The sequence below is a fragment of the Netta rufina genome, assembly GCF_964035555.1.
Source record: "Netta rufina genome assembly, chromosome: Z".
Lineage (NCBI taxonomy): Eukaryota > Metazoa > Chordata > Aves > Anseriformes > Anatidae > Netta > Netta rufina.
In genome coordinates, this window is record NC_140126.1 from 39,407,355 (window position 1) to 39,424,088 (window position 16,734).

The 16,734-nt window shown below is 38.9% G+C and overlaps 1 protein-coding gene across 1 annotated transcript in view; it reads left to right on the forward strand.

Moving 5' to 3' along the window:
* Positions 1 to 16,734, forward strand: part of NTRK2 (neurotrophic receptor tyrosine kinase 2) — a gene marked incomplete at its 3' end in the record, with an annotated part of 169,987 nt that overhangs the window by 31,005 nt on the left and 122,248 nt on the right. The window lies entirely within an intron of this gene.

The following is a 16,734-nucleotide window of genomic DNA, read 5'->3' on the forward strand; positions in this document are numbered from 1 at the left end:
TCAGACCATACTTCAAATGTTGCTTTAGGGTGATAGATGCAAGGAAAACGATAGCAAGAGTGGAAGGTGCAATTGCAGTGCTTCCTGTCTTACTGGCACATTCTGACAGATGCATTTTCTTGAGCTTCTGTGCATATCTTGGTAAGTGGCTGCAGGAGAGAGTGGCAAGTGTGTATGTCCCTTTCGGGAAGGGGTTATCATACTGCATAATCTGTAAGTTTGACTTCGGTAGGTTTTTAGTTGCAAAATTGTCTATCTAGCTCATATTTTATTAAGGGTATGCTTTTGGGATAATGACTACATAAATTTCTGAAAGGGCAGCAACCTCATTCACAGAGTTTATTTATTCTCTAAATATGACTAATGATGGTTACCAACAGCACTGATACAAGATCACAGTTCACATACAGTCCTTCAAAAACTAATCACAGGCATGGTATGTCTGGTAGTGGTGAGCTACAAATAACTTAAATGTTTCATTAGAAAGGAATGACCTTCAGTTGTGCCTGATGTGAACCTCAAACTTATCCAAAGTTTGCATTCATATGTGAGCATTCAAGTATGGATCTATCCATAGTCCAAAGTCCCAGAAACACTTTCTTGATTTATCATCATTAGAATTGAATTATTGAATTGATACTAAAGCAATATTTAAAACATGAGATTAGAACACCACATCAATATATAAGACCTAAACTAATAATAAAATATTACCTGCTTTGAAAAGTCTGCAGCATAAATATATATTGATAATTAATAAATGAAGGTAAACAATCTAGGGTGTATGAGCATGAGTGAAATAAAGCAAAATAAAGTAACATTTCTTGTAAGTTCTGAATACCAGGATCAGGTCAGCTACCCATGAACTCTCTGAGTCACATGCCTTTGAATTAAGTGACAGCAAAATTAGTCCCAATTTAGCATATAGAGATTATTTTATAACTGAAGTTTAATAAACACTCTTAGTAAGGAAGTAGGAGAGAATAAAAATCCATGTTGCCTTGGAAAATATCTATAAAACATGATTAAAAAATCTTGTCAAATATTCCCCAAAATGTGAATGAATATTTTGCATTCATAAGAAGGAAATTCCTGAGTTGCCTTCAGGCAGAGATGCAGAAAAGGCAGTGTTTCATTTTTCTGTTGTCTTGTGAAAATACAATATGGTCACCTCAGACACCCTCTCACTAAATATCTCTCCACCCTTCTTCAGAAACTACTTTAGAAAACAAAACAAAACAAAACAAAACAAAAACCTGATCACTCAGTAAATGGAGAACTCAAACTGGCACTCGGTGTTTCTCGCATAACCATGTACATGACAAGAAGGAAAAAACGTCCCACTGAAAATCAGAAAAAGAAGTGTGCAAATAGGCATCAATGCTGTATGTCCAGTAGGAAATATCTTTATGTAAGGAATGAAATTTTCATCCCTTTTGGGTTCATGGCAGGCACCTGCTTTGTCTTGAAGACTTTGTTATATGCCTCATATTTTTTAATGCTAGTTTATCCTGTCTTTTGCATGGGGATTATCTATCCCATACTTGGACTGTGTCCTGGCTGAGTAATTCTGTTGCTTACAGAGCTTGAAAATGGTTGCAGTTTGGGACTAACAGCATTTAGTGTCCCCAGAAATAAATGTAGAGCAGATGGTTGTTGTTTGAGCTATGCTCTGTAAGCACTGGCTGTACCTGGAAGAGTCCAGTTTATGTGACAGGGAGCACCATGTCCTCTGGAGGCTTCCAGTACATTGGCTGTACCAATCAGTTTCTTACCAAGAGAAGTTAAAGAGCTGTGTGGAAATAACTTACCCTCTCTTTGGCTTCATTTTTTATATCTAAGTTAAGATGACAGTTTGGGATACATTCATTCCTAAGCTGTAGTAGTGGAGTGCTTTTACAGATAAAAATGACAAGCAAGTCAGCTCACTCATTCCCCACCAGTAACAAAACTAAAATATTTTGTTTGTGGTGTTCTGGACTCTAGCTGGCATCGGGTAGCACCATATGAGGCAATTCTTTTAACATTTGTCTTGCTCCTTTTCACTTGTCTTTTAGAGCTTGTTGAAATAGCATGTTCTGGTGATTGACTTCAGGAACAGTATCAGTATACAGCTGGTCTGTGAGCTGTACACAAACAGACCTAAAATAGGGTTAGTATGAATAAAGATACTGTTCTGTGGATAAGCTCTCATGGTGTGCTAGACTTTCAGATAGCATTGCAAAATTCATTGGAGTAACTGGTGAAACCCATTCTATCTTTTGCTCTACCTGTGTATATTTTAATCACTTTTAATATGGGGTCTGTCAACGGCTTTGTGTGAAAAAATCCTTTTGGTTTCTTCGATTTGGAGGTGAGGTTCTTAGACTCTTGCAAGGTGCAGAAGCATAAATGGTGAATTCTTCCGTTAATTTCTTAAGTGTATTCATTAAGATTTGTGGGTTGCTCTTACGAAACACCTTGGCTTGCTTGCCTGCTGGAGGATATGAAAGTGCATATAGTAGTTCACTGAAGACATCTCTTATCATTTTGTGTGTATGTCTGACTCCATCTAACCAGTTTATGAAACTGCAAACAAACGGGAACAGGAGAGGAGAAGGCAGGAGAAAGTTTGTGAGTTCCCTTAGAGTGTCTGTGGAAGAATAATACTAGTCCCATTTTATTCTGTTTGCACTGCTGAAAAAAAAAAAAAAAAAAAAAAAAAAAAAAAAGTGAACATAAATAACAGCTAATTGCAAAATAAACAACTTTATAACTTTATATTTGCGAATGTTAATACAGCAACATGCCACTATGCATGGATGGAAGTACAGAGCAAACTCATGTAAGGTAGATCAATGGATAAATTTTGAAACAGCATAATTCAATTAAAAGGGTGAAAATATTTCTGCCAATTTGAACTGCATAAAATTTTAGCACAAGGTGTTCATATTCCAGCAAAAGGACAACATTTATAGTTCAACTAACATGCTAGGAGCACTGCAAGTGGGTGGTTGCAAACCAGAATGTTATCACAGCTGCTTTTAGAAACTGTAGAGTTTCTGTAGGTTTTACCATAACCAGAAACGAGGGAGAACTCACCCTTCCCCAAAGCAGCCCTGTAACAAACTAACAAATAGAATCTGACAGAAGTAGAGGGAAACAAATGTGTACTTAATCCCACTGGGGCTATTGAGGTTATTTTGAATGTTTGTAAGAAGCTTCTGTCAATGCTTTGAGCTTTGTGTGGTAGTGCAGTGCAAAGTAATATAACAAACTAAGTCTGAAGTTCCCATCATACTTGGCGAGTGCCAGCTGTTTTCTCCCATCTGTGAATTTAAGGATCACCCTTTGAATGGTGCTTGTCTTTCCTTAAGCTCTCTCTAAACTGCCTGCCATGTCCTAAATGGAGCTGCTGGCTGTTGATGATTTGCCCCTTTTGCAGTCTTTTGGGAGTGTGCAGTTTGCAATACAGAAATCTGTCTTTCTCTGACCAGATATCAAGTGGGTTGATCTAAAAAAATAAAAGTAAAAAAAAAAAAAAAAAAAGTAAAAAGTATTCCTTTGGGGATAAATGACCCCAAAATACTACTTTTCCCACAGGCCCTTCATAGCTGCTTGTTATGACTTTTGTGTGGAAGTCCAACTAGGACTATCAGTCAAAATGCAGTACTTTTTTACCAAGCTGATTAAAAGTTATGAACAAACGCATGGATCTTGCCTGCCAAAGTCAAACCCAGATATTTTCTCCTACTTCTAGATAGCTTTTTCTCTCAAGTGATTTCAGTAACTTTGTTCTAGACCACGAAGCTCTTTGAAAACTTTGTAATTAAACAAAACTGGGAATAATCTGAAGGTGGGACATTTTTAATGATAAGATGGGGCATTTGACTATGATTGCCTTTGGTTACAAAATTCAAACTTAGTTGTAATGACTGAGGCAGAAAATGAGTTTTTAACTTTTTGACAGCTTTTAATGGTTCAGACTGCTACACTGATGGATCTTGTTAACACATGAAAATTATCTGGGGTCTCATATTTCTTACTAGTAAACCATATATGTAAAGTAAGTTTAAACAAGTGCTTGGTGTATTCCCCTTTCTCCATCTCCCCAAAAGAAGCATATGAACAGGTGGTGGGATGAAGAACTACACATGCATATTGTAAGAGAAAAGTAAGATGAACTTGAGAACTAGGGAGATGCTGAATACAAAAAGGACAAGTTATGAAAGAAATGGAAAGATACCAAAGAGAAATTAGACTAATAATGGATGCAGTGAAAGTGAAGAGATCTGAAAGTCATAGTATACAGGGCTCTATCTACCTTGATGTGGACTGAGCCCTATGAGGATAGCACAGCTCTTAAAGAAAGCTTGATCAAGGCAATGGCAAAAGAGAAGAGTCGAACTTAATGGTGTAAATTGAAGAGTGTTTTGACCATGTGTTCAATCTGCATCCATGTTGCCACATAAGTCCTTATGCAACAGACTTGTGTTTTTTTCTTTGTTTCTTTTGTGCAAAAGGTGAACGCTTTCATGTGCTTTTATGAACTTTTGGCTATATGCAGATCATGCTGTTTCAGAAGTGCATTAGTTTGTGAGGGGAAATTGTGATCTAGAAGTATCCAGATATTTTGAGGGATCAGAAAGAAAGAAAAGGAGCAAAGAACAACAAAGCCAGCCTATTTTATTTTATTTTATTTTATTTTATTTTATTTTATTTTATTTTGAGTGGCCCCACATCTCCAATACTTTAAATTCTATACAGTTCTAAGTACATATGTGCTTCATGGTGATCACCATTTGAGAAATGCTGAGAATACATGATGATAGAAAACTAGATGCTAATAATCCAAGCAGTTCTTAAACAGCATAGGTGCGAACATGAAAAGCAGATAAATATAAAGGTGTTCCTGGTAGAAATGAGATCGTTTGTGTCATCTCCATCTGGGAAAAAGGCTAATTTCAGAGGGGCTGCTGGCATAGGTATTGTTGGAGCAGTTCCTTTGCTGCTCCTGATGGCTGGTCCACCTTGTACTGACACATCTTGGAACAGCTGGCACTGACAGTCACTCCTGAGAGTGTCTGGTCCAACACCCCCCCTCACTCCCATCCTCAAAGCAGAGTGAGCTACAGCAGGTGCTAAGGGCTTTGTCCAGCTGAGACTGAAAATCTTCCAGGACTCCACAACATCTTTGGACAACCTTTACAAGTATCTAGTCACCCTTATAGTACACTTTTTTTCCCTCCTATGTTTAAATGAAATTTCCTCTCTTTCAATTTGTGCTCATTGCTATTTGTTCTGTCACCAGCCGTGCTGACTCACTGCTGAGGAACAAAAAAAGGGGAAAATAAAGGTGGCATGTGAAAAAAAACATTTCTGAGTGGTGTCATGTTGTCCTTGAATACTGGCTTAATTGAACTGAAGACAGGGAAATACCAAATGTTTATGATAGAGTGCATACTTTTTCCAGTACAGTGACATCTTTTTCCTCAGAATTACTTGACTCATGTATGTGAGTCTCCCCTGAGATTACCACTTGTAATTGCCAGTGGGGATTACAAATTTATGTTGCTTAGGACTTTGTTCCACTGCTTTTACAATACCTGTGAGATTTTATGTAAGTTTCCATCTGTTTGTATTCCTCAGCTTTCAAAGACTTATGTAGGATTCTTTCTGTGGTAGAGCTGCATTAATTTCTGTTTCAGGTTCTAAGTTTGAACTCTTTTTTTTTTTTTTTTCCCTTTTTTTTTTTAATTTTTCTCCTCCTAAGCTTGGGAAACCTTGTGCTTGTCCTGAATAGTAGAAAATGTTCTAATTATCTGTTTCATAATCTTGTGTTTTTAAATGCCTGGCCATGGTAACTCCTTATGAATTCTCTTAACAGATGCTGAAATCTTAGTACAGTTGGAGGGCCCTTTTTTGTTATGTTCCTGTAAAAGCTTTCAGTATTGAGTTTCACACCACAGGGAAAGATTCACCATGGGCTCAGAGTCTGTCTAGCACAGAGCACTGTGCTGTAGCTCTCCTCACAGCTGTTGTTGTTCTACTTCCTGCAGTGGAAAAGTAGCATGGATGAAATCACAAAAAATTGAGTCTCATAAAAGTATCTTCCAGGTAAATGTGTGTCTAGAGAAGCTCTGCAAGCAAAAACTGCTCAGAGATTACATATGATTTTTAAAGTTTTCTGATTGTTATTTGAACTTTCTCCAAACCAGGAAAACTGCTTGTTCTTTCTTGTCTGATTTTGCAAAAACACAGGAGTAGTCTTTTATCAACAGCTTCCTTTAATGCATCTGAATATGCCTTTGTTTTGTTTGTACATTCTCATAGCATTACACTCCTTGGACTAGAATATTTGGAAAAAGAATAAAAAATAGATTTTTTTTCAAGATTTGTGACTTCTTTTTTTTGGAATGAACAAGAAACAATGCAAACCCGTTGTAGCAGTGCTGTGGCTGCTTAGGAAAAAATCAAGAAGTACAAAAGTTCACAGGAATTAAGTAAAATGAAGACAAAAGGTAGTCAAGCTACTCAAATATGTAGCAAAAAGAACACTTTAGGTTTTGTTTCAATTCTGGGCAAAAGTTCAAATAAGATTGTTTTATTTGAATGAATGGGCCCTTTTTATATCTCTTTTTCACAAACACACCCCCACCCACCCACCCCCACCTACTCATGCATGTTTATCTTCACCAAGGATATCTACAGCCTAGGAGCAGCTCTGTGTATTAGCTGTTGACACAGCCCCACTACTGCAACCTGTGAATTCCCCAAGGTGTTTTCTATATGGGTAGCTGAACACATGTTCTCCAAGTGACTTACAGCCATTCTCAGTTGTTCTCTTCCTGGAGATACTATACCTCCCCAGTGCTTCTTCACTTGTGTGACATAGGTATGCCTCCTTGCTTTACAGGGGTACTGTTTTAGCCTTTCGTATTTATTTACTTAAGACATTAGGGCTGTGTGCTGTCACCAGTATGGATGATATTCCACTTCAGAGATCAGAAAAATCTTTATACATAATGCCTTTTTTTCCCTCCCCATAAATGAACGATGAGGTCATTTTACTCTAAAGCCCATTTTGCCCTAACTCCTTCTCTGTATCCTACATAAAAATCAGAATTGCCTTTTTAAACAAGTGTCTCTCATTCACTCTTCTTTTTGCCCTCTGCCCTGCTCTGTCCCTTTTAACACTGTTCACATTGCCAGAGTCAGAAACCAGGAAGAACTGACACTTCAGTATGGAAATGAAAAGCTGGATCTAGCAAAATGAGATTAGTCTTATTCCTCTGAGATTTTTTAAAAACAAAAGGAGGAGTTGGGATTTTTTTCTGTTTTACGTTATTCTGTTTGATTTTTGAAGCTTCCTAAAGAAAGCTGTGGTGGGAGTGAGTAAAATAATGAGTCCTTCATCATGAAGTAAAATGGACAAAGTAACTTTTTAGGAAAAATTACTAGTTCTAGATTAGTTTTATTTTTAACATTAAAGGTTAATGCCACTATTATTTAACTGCCTGGTATAGCTGTATACCCAGGGGCACAAAGTGGAATAATGCACATGGAAGAAGTATTCGTAAAAGGTCCTGCAGGCATCCCTGACTGATTACAGAGCATTTGTCATGAAACTTCACTTCTTCCTAGCACTTTGGCCAGCTCATCTGACTGGGGTCCTCCTGCCTCCACCAGCTCTTCTCTTTTGTGTCCACTCTGAATATTGAATGTGTAATAATACAGAGCTGGCATGCCTAAGAATTTGGAATTGAACCTTTTTTCTCATATTTGTTTTGTATTTTAAACACATCTTCCTCATGGATTTCTCCATCACTTTAGTGAGTAATACTAGTGCCCCTAAATTAGTCTCCAGCCCCATCATGAAGACTTAACCCTCTATGGCACTTTCAGGTAGGAGAAATTTTAACTTTGTTTCTGGTCAGAAGACATGGTAAGGAATGCAAGCTTGGAGAGAAAAACTCTTAAAATCAGTGAGTTGAGTTACAAGAGCCTTCTGTTTCAGCTGGCAGTGCTCAGATGCATGAGCTGGTGGCCATTGCTGAACCCTGGGATGCCCAAGGGCTTCCAATAATGTTTTGCAGCCTAATCTCTGTATGTTTGTGCTGTTTAAAAAAGTTGCGCTGCTGTGATTTGCAGCAATAGGCAGCATCAGGAATGTACCTCACAGAAAGACTCCTTTTTCCACACTAATATCTGAACCAGAATGTCTTGGCTTCAGTTAATTTATGTAGAGAGGGCCATTGTAGTGTTCCCTTCTGCATTCCCTAGAGCTGCACTGCTACCTGCCCTTTCCCTATGAAATGTGGAGATGAGTGCTAAAAGCAGCCTGTTTTTTAAGTCCTCAGCTGGCTCTGATTGCAGTTGTTTATTTTTTGAACATCTCTCACACCATAGCTACCTGAGCATCAAACTAAATGGGCAGCCAACTTCTGTGTTTGTGTCTACACCGGTAAATGTTTCTGACCAGAGCCATCTTCTTGGGAGATTCCTGAGAGCTCTCACAGCCCTCATTCACTTCAGACACCAGTAGATAATCTCTCCTGCTACGTTTCTCTCTTTCTGTGTTTCTGAGTGCCAGCTTTCTGGCTTATTAGGTTGTAGCTGCTTCTCACGGTGTCTGAAGTACATGCTTTGTGTTTATGTGATCTCTTAGGCATGCATTTTTGGCCCCCGTTGGAGGCAGAGCAATAGACGTCCATTTGGTTGGACTGACACGGCTATTCTTGCATTCTTAGTTATATTTATCTCACCCAGGCAGGTTGGCAGGGGAAAGAAACTTTCATTATCTTAGTCTCTTAAGCATCCTGTTGGTCTCTTGAAGTAAAGTATATAGTAAGTACACCTGACGTTATTTTGACAAAGGCATAGTTTGGAATTTCTTAGACTTGATTTAGGGTAAAATCCCTTTGTACTTCACCAGATGATCTAGCCTGAGTGAGAGAAAAAGGAGGAAACAATTTTTCTTTCTGTTCTTGGAAAAGGACCTTGTACCAGAGTCTTGCACATGGCATATGCCACAAAGCAGTTGGGATGCACGAGAGGAGCACAATAGCAAACCCAGAGAAAATGAGGAGCCTCCTGAAAGTGCCTTCAGGCTGTTGGACCATACTGTCCTGAGGCTACCTGTGAAAGTTTGAGTCCCCTGCTTTTTCCCTGTGGTGTGTTAAGACAGCTCCTGAGCTTAGGTCAGAGTCTGTGTGTTCCTGCAGGATGCGCATAGCCTGGAAACATCAGTGGCATGGTTCTGGCCCCAAGATGCCAAATTCATATTACGATGAGTTGATATTTCTGAGAGAAGTATAGGACTGTCTTACTCTGCCTTCCAGTACCTTCCTTCTCCAGCAGCAATCCAGAGCACACTGATACTGCCTTTGGCACCCTGGGCTTACAGCCTTACCCTCTGGTGCCAAAGGGAGCGGAATTTCCACCATGTGTTTGCAGTCATTTATGCAATTGGCTGACCCATCTGTGTACTTTCAAAATATTCATGCCACAATATACATTCATTATTAATCACAATGACATTGCCTAGCATTTAAGTGCTTAGATACAGCAATGATGGTAACTTTTGCAAACCTTGATTTGCTCCCAGAAGGCAGCACAACACTTTTGCTAAGTACAAGCTGTGCTTCCACAAACAGGTGCTTTCATGTCATAAGTGTGAGCACTGTTCTCACTGACCACTACATGTATGATTTTCTTTTTTGTGTGTGTGTGTATGTGCACTATTGCATACACCTGCTAGCAATGGAACAGCAGTTTCCTATTTTGTGCACACTAAATTCATTCCTGTCATTTATTACTTGCCCTTTAACTACAAGGCATAGAGCTTCTGAGAATTTCCTAGTGCTTCTTCCAGATGTCCGAACCTTCAAGTTTAGTTAAACTTTAATTAGATACTTCAAAGTCAGCTAGTTACATACCCTATGTTTTTCCAAGTCATTCCATTGCATCTGACTACTGATAACCTTTCTCCTCTGTTACAGTACGGAAAAATCATTCAGAATAGTGAGCAATGTTGTGGAAATGCTTCATTTTAAATGTTTTCTTTCAGTTCAATAACTTGATTACTAGTTTGTTTTGTTTTAGTGCAAGGAAAAAAAAAAAAAAAAAGAAAAACTTCAGTTACAATGAAGACTTCAGAATTTTATTTTATTTTATTTATTTTTTTTTACTGTCACTCAGTCAAAGAGCTGTCTTGTTAATATTTAAAACTGAAGTCCTGTCCTTGTTCCTTTTTTTCTTTTGGGGAAGGGGGGTGTGTGAGGGGAGGAGTGGTCTCAGTGAAGGGAGAGAGGAAATGAGCTGCACAGAATGTGTGATTGGTTTCTAAAGATGTTGGTATGCTGATGGTATCCTTCTTTAAAAAAAAAAAAAAGGTCAGTGAGCCTGGCTCTTTTTTACACAATGACCCCTTTATACTAGCCTGCCAGTAACTGAGTGTAGATGGGAATTGGACTCATTTATGTTGATGGGGGTTAGCATTTCTTTAGGGAGAGAAGTGCAGCAGGCAGAGGTCCTGCGGTTGGCTGTGTCAGCTTCCATGTGCATCTAGGAAAGCATCTTTGTAGTAACATGGGAAACTAAATCCTCCCAGAGAATAGGTGGAACTTAATCTTGGCCTTTAGCTCCTCAATTAACCTTGGCACTGTAACAGACTGGGCTCTGGATGAGGGAGGCATCTTAGAGTGGTTCTTAAATAGCTTATTAAATCAGGGATGAAATATCAACGTTTTGCTGGAGCACTGCTTCCAGCCAACGTGGCAGAACTCACAAAGGAAGTAACAAGAAAGAGACCCAGCTAATAAGGTCTCTACTGAGCCTTCTCTGGACAAGATACAGACCAACTCTCCTTCTTGAGCCTTAGCTACCATACAGTTATGGAGGAGGGAGTTTGAGGAATGGAAGTTTCAGAGAGTGCTCTCCACTGCACTTCAAATATGCCTGGCTGTGTTGGCTCATGTGTGTAGAAAGTACAAAAGGTACAGCAAAGGTATTTTGCTGATGGCCAGTGAGAAAACTTTAAGTGTCTAGTGGTAAGTATGAACACAGGTAGTACCCTGAACTGATTAATCCTCTTTATACAGACTGAGGCATCCACGTACATTCATGTTCATGTTCATATATGCCTACCCATTCCTGGTTTGGTATATAATCTGTCAGCTGGATGCACATAAATATCTCCCTAAATGTGGCTGAAGATAATTTTCTGATTTCTTTAACAGAAGTTTATGGTGTTTGAATATTTTTTTGATTCCAGTATACTCATATATTAGTCACTTAAAACACAAATACATCAATTTTTGAAATAACTCAGGGCTTCACTGCCCATGATTCACCTTTAAAAATGTAGTCGTATGTCTGACACATTTCTGTTGTTACATTTAATTAAAAAAGGCTGCTAATCATGGTAAACATGTCTAAAATATTAAAGATGGAAAAACAAACAAAGTGAATTAGAATGAATTTTGCATAAATTTGCATAACTCCTGCAGCCAAACTGAACAGATTTGTTTTACCTTTTCTGAAAAATAATGTTTTGAAGTTCTCTGTGTATATTTTAGTCTGTCTTCAGCAGAAGTACAGTTGGTTGGGGATTCTTTGTACTAGCATCACCTTGACCATTAGTTTATGAAAATAATTACATTTTCTTCTTTATAAGATTTACTGTAAGGAATTCAAGAGTTGTTTTATAAAAAAGTACAATGTGTGGCAATTTGGATCAGAATGAATAGCTCTAAACCACAAGCCATGCAAAACTCCTAGAACAGAAGGTGAATGATATGTTAGGTAAGGCTAGCAAGAAATGCAGTCATGGGTCAGGACTACATAGAGTAAGGTCCTCAATCCAGACCAGGAAGATTGTCACCAGAGGGCTGATAAACCACAAAAACATGCTAGCTGAACCTTCTGCAGTTCCTACACTGAGATCAATCAGAAATATTATCAGTAGTCTGAGGGACAGAGGACATTAAAAGAAAAAAAAAAAAAGGCAAGATCAAAGCCTATCTTTCTGAAGTGAGAAAAGAGAGAGAATACCAGAGGAGGGGCTGAAAACAGGTGTAAGGGAATCTAGGAGGGGAGATCTCTGGGGCAAGTGAGAAGACTAAAATTGGTGAGCAGATAGTATGTTTCTTAAACTGCTAGGGGAAAAAAAAGAATAGGTTGTTTAGTTAACGTTGTAGTATAACCAAGGGAAAACAAGCAGAGAAGTGAAAAATCACAACCTTTTTCATTTTCTTACTAGAAGGACTGATTATATCCTGAGTAGAAAGAAATGGGAAAAAGGATTAACATGGGTGTCAGATGTTGTAGAAAAGTTGTAAAGACTGAAGATGCAGTATTTAATTACGATGGGGAAAGTGGGACTAAATTCCATTGTCAGGAAAAATGGTGGAAATAGGTAGTGTGACTTCTTGTCCATCTGGAAGGTTGTACATGGTCTCAACCCGGCTTTGCAAGGATGGCCTGTGACATCGTTGAGAGGGAATAAAAAAGGTGGGAAAGTGAATGCAGAAAGAAAGAATTGATAATCTTATCCAATGAAAGGAAGAAAAAAAGACAGTAAAGGGGGAGGATAGAGACCTGTGGAGAGTGTCATCTCTGATGAGTTCTCAGAGATGATAAGGGCAGAGGATGTCTCCTATCACAACAGTGTAAGAGCTTGTTCCAGGTCAGGTTAGTATTGGGAATGCATCATTTACAACTATCTTGAAAAGGCTGCCAAACCTAGTCCAGTCACAGTAACTGTTCAACTGGTGCCAGAAGCTTTTCTGAGCTCTGTAGCACCACAGTGAAAGCCTGGCAAGCTGGATTTTCTCTCCTCTCAAAGTGCTGCCAACCTGAAATCAAGATCTAGCAATCAGTGGAATTGTATGTCTGAGAGGTTGCTTTGTTAATGTGAAATGTGATACCTGAAGGTATGTACATGTATGTTTCAGAATAATATCATGGGACTGGGGGAAAAGAACTGTTCTCTTGGGGCAGATGTCCTGCTCCTTAGCTAGCAGTGTCTTGCAATCAGCTGTCTTCTGCTCTGCCCCACTGTGTGTCCATGTTGTCTTGAATTCCTGCACTCTTTTTAAAGAAGAAGAAACAAAACATTAAACCTCAGTTTGGTATGAACTGGGTCACTGAACACTGAAAATTTGACAGGCAGGGCAAAGAAATAAGCTTCTCACATCACAGCCACTGCAGGTTAGATGAGAAAGCTTATTCTGCAAAGCTCTCTAAACAGTACAGTGGCAGTCAGCCTGGCCCCTACCCAGAACACCTCTGTTGGCAAAGGTTTGCTTAATCTGACCTGTGCTACTCCCATGTGGTCACAAGATCAGATGTGAACACATCAAAGAATACAATAACAAATTCAGGCATTGGCAGGCTTTCTCTGGATATTTCAGGCAATACAGAGACTTTCAATGTGTGAAAATAAAATCACAACTGAAGCAAAAAAAAAGAAGACTCTCCCACCCACCATGTGCAAATAATTGTATGCATAGAACCATCTGATTAGCTCTGTTAAATCAGAAGAATGGCAGTCTGTGTTGTGGTGATGGGTACTGCAGGGTTTGACCAGCAGTGAGAGCAAACCTCTTTGTTGTAGCTTGGTTACCACATTCTATTGCTTTTTCAGCATGGGAGGCACCATTGGTGGGAACAGAGACACCAGGTTATTGCAGAATAACCATTATGATCAACTTCTCACACTTGTAGCATACATGGAGGAGCAGGATAATTTTTCCCTTGGTCTGTACATTTCAGACTTATGCATAGGATAGTAAGCAATCATTTTTTTAAAAACCACTAGAGGTCTATTCTGATGTTAGGTGACTCTGGAAGTTATAGCCAAGACCGTGACCTTTTTTTGACGGGGGAACACCTCACTGCATTTTATTCCTCCTTGATTTTTTATTAAGTCTATGCCAGAGCCATGGGACTGAACACAACTGTGTACCCAACAGTTGGAAGGTTTGCGGTGTTTTTGAAATGTAAAGGGAATAAGAATCTGTTTTTGTGAGAAAGAATTAATTTTTAGGTCCTAAAGGCCAGTGGATATGGCATTTGTATTCTGTCCAATTCATGATACTGAAACATGTCATTTTTCATTGCCTATATTTTTACAGATCAGACAATGGTAGGGGGAAAACGTAAACCGAACAATTCTTCTCTGTCTGCATAGCACCATGTAATTTCTGATGTAAAACTGTCCATTGCCAGATTCTTGCTAAAATTATTGTGTGGTCACACCGCAATCTTGTAGTAAGGCTGAAGATACTTGGTTTCTGGTTTTGTTATAGTGTAGGTTTTCATGTTTTCTTTTGATCTGTATAGTCTGTCTTTGCAATCCACAGTTTCTTTCTTTCTCTCTGTAAGTGAGTGTCCTTATTCCCCAGCTCACCTGTTCTTTACCTATGAACTTTTAATCTTTTTTGGATATTTTTTCATTAGCATAAAAAATATAAATTTTCACTGTGAGCAGACCTGTTATATTTCAGAGTTCAGGGCTTTTGACTGAGATTTTGCAATACTGAAGTTTTAATGACCTATATATTTTGTATAAGGCAATTGTTAACATTTTTTTTTTATATTTTGTATAAGGCAATTGTTAACATTTTTTTTTACAAAGTAAGTATTGATGTGTTAGTATTACTCTGGTGGGTTTTGCTATCCTATTACTATAGAAGGTACCTGACTTTAATACTGGTAGTAGTAATTCTCAGCTTTTGAAAATGCTGCCATATTGTCCTTGAAAAAGAGGGTATTAGATGGTTAAAATTAAGGACAATTTCTGATCTCTAGAAAGCATAAATGCTGGTAATTAAGCGAGCAGCTAGAAGAGAAACTGATCACACGGACATTTTGAAACCAGTCCACTTCCTACATCCATGAGCTCACTGTCTTTGATAGCAATAAGCGCTCCTCTGTACAGATACAACCTATAGACTTCTGCCAGTGCATTGCTGCGTGGCAGTGGGGAAAGAAGTTGTTGCATTTATTCCTTCCTATGTTGGGTGGTAAACAGAAAAATCTTTTCGTCTTTGGACTTGCTTTGTGTACCTACCTCTGCTGAGTACCTATCTCTGAGAAAGTGCCTGTAATCAATGATCATTAAGTTGTTTGGTGGCTCTCTTCAAGTTCTCTTGGCTCAATCGCATTTAAAAAAATTTCTTGGCTTAATGTTTTTCCAGACTCTTAACATGGTAGATTTGTTGAATAAATGCTTTTTGAAATCAAAAAAGCAGTTCTGTAACCTTAATAACAGAACTTCTCTTCTTAATAACATTAAGAAGTTAATATTAAGAAGTTATAACTTCTTAATAACAGAAGTTATTACTTCTCTGAAGAAGAACATTAATAGATAGAGTGTGATTTGCAGTAGAACTGCTAGTTGAGCCAAGAAGGAAAAAGGAGGCTTCCTCTGTGTTGCAGTAAGTAGCTGGACCTACCCAAATGAAAGATGTTGGAGATAACTTGTAGGAAAGGAGGCCATGGCAGAAAAATCACACAATGCACTGAGGTAGAAATAGTCAGAAGGAGGACATGGTGAAATATAAGATAAATTAGGAGAAAATTTTTATACATTTTCTGTGTTAAGTTTATATGGCAAGGTTTTGGTAGCAGGGGGCTCCAGGGGTGATCTCTGTGAGAAGAATCCAGCAGCTGCCCCATGTCAGATAAGCGCTGGTTTCAGCTGGCTCCAAAAGGAACCCACCTCTGGCCAGAGCCAAGCCAATAAGCAATGTTGTTTGCATCTCTGTGGGAGCATATTTAAGAAAGGGAAAAAAAGAAAAACTGCTGCATAACAGCAGCTGAGAGAGTCAGGAGTCCAAAACAGCCCTGCAGACCCACAGGTCAGTGCAGCAGGAGGGCAGGAGGTGCTGCAGGCAGGCAGCAGCAGTTCCCCTGCCGCCTGTGCAGGGAGAGGCCCCCGGTGGAGCAGGCTGTCCCCCTGCAGCCCATAGGTCCCACATGGAGCAGATCTCCACGCTGCAGCCCCCCATGGGTGGAGGAGCCCCTGGTGGAGCAGGTGGATGTGGCCTGGAGGAGGCTGCAGCCCACGGAGAGCTCCCACAGGAGCAGGCCCCGGGCCGGAGCTGCAGCCTGTGGAGAGGAGCCCATGCAGGAGCAGTTTGCTCCTGGTGGATGGACCATAAAGTTGCTCAGATTTTTCCTGCCATATGAATCACTATTTTTCGTGTAATATTATTCCATTCTATTGTGTGGAGAACATTTAAAAAATAAATAAATAAATAAATAAATAAATAAATACAAATCCAACACCTTTTTTAAGGGCTGAATGGATATTCTTCATATAAAGTGGGCCTTCTTAGATCTTAGGAAAGATCTAAAAACTGGAAAATCCTATTCTACATCAGTGGGTACTGAGGAAAGCCTACATAGTAGCATTGGCAATCAATAAAAATTGGCATTTTATGGTTGCTCACAGTAATAAACATAATACATATACACATACATATATGTATACATATAAAACATATGTAACATATGTTATACGGCACAGTATAGTCTAACATACAGAAAAAAAAAAAGACACCTTCTGAGTTGTTGTCTGGATGTATTTCATATTGTCTGTAATGAATTTGCAGTTTCTCTTTATGAATAGTTTGTAAATGCTCTGTTTTTGAGAATGCCGAAAGAAAGGTTTACTTGGATATGTAAAAAAATGGAATTAGGAGCATGCAGTGGGTGTTCATTAATGATTCAGGATGGTTGGTTTCA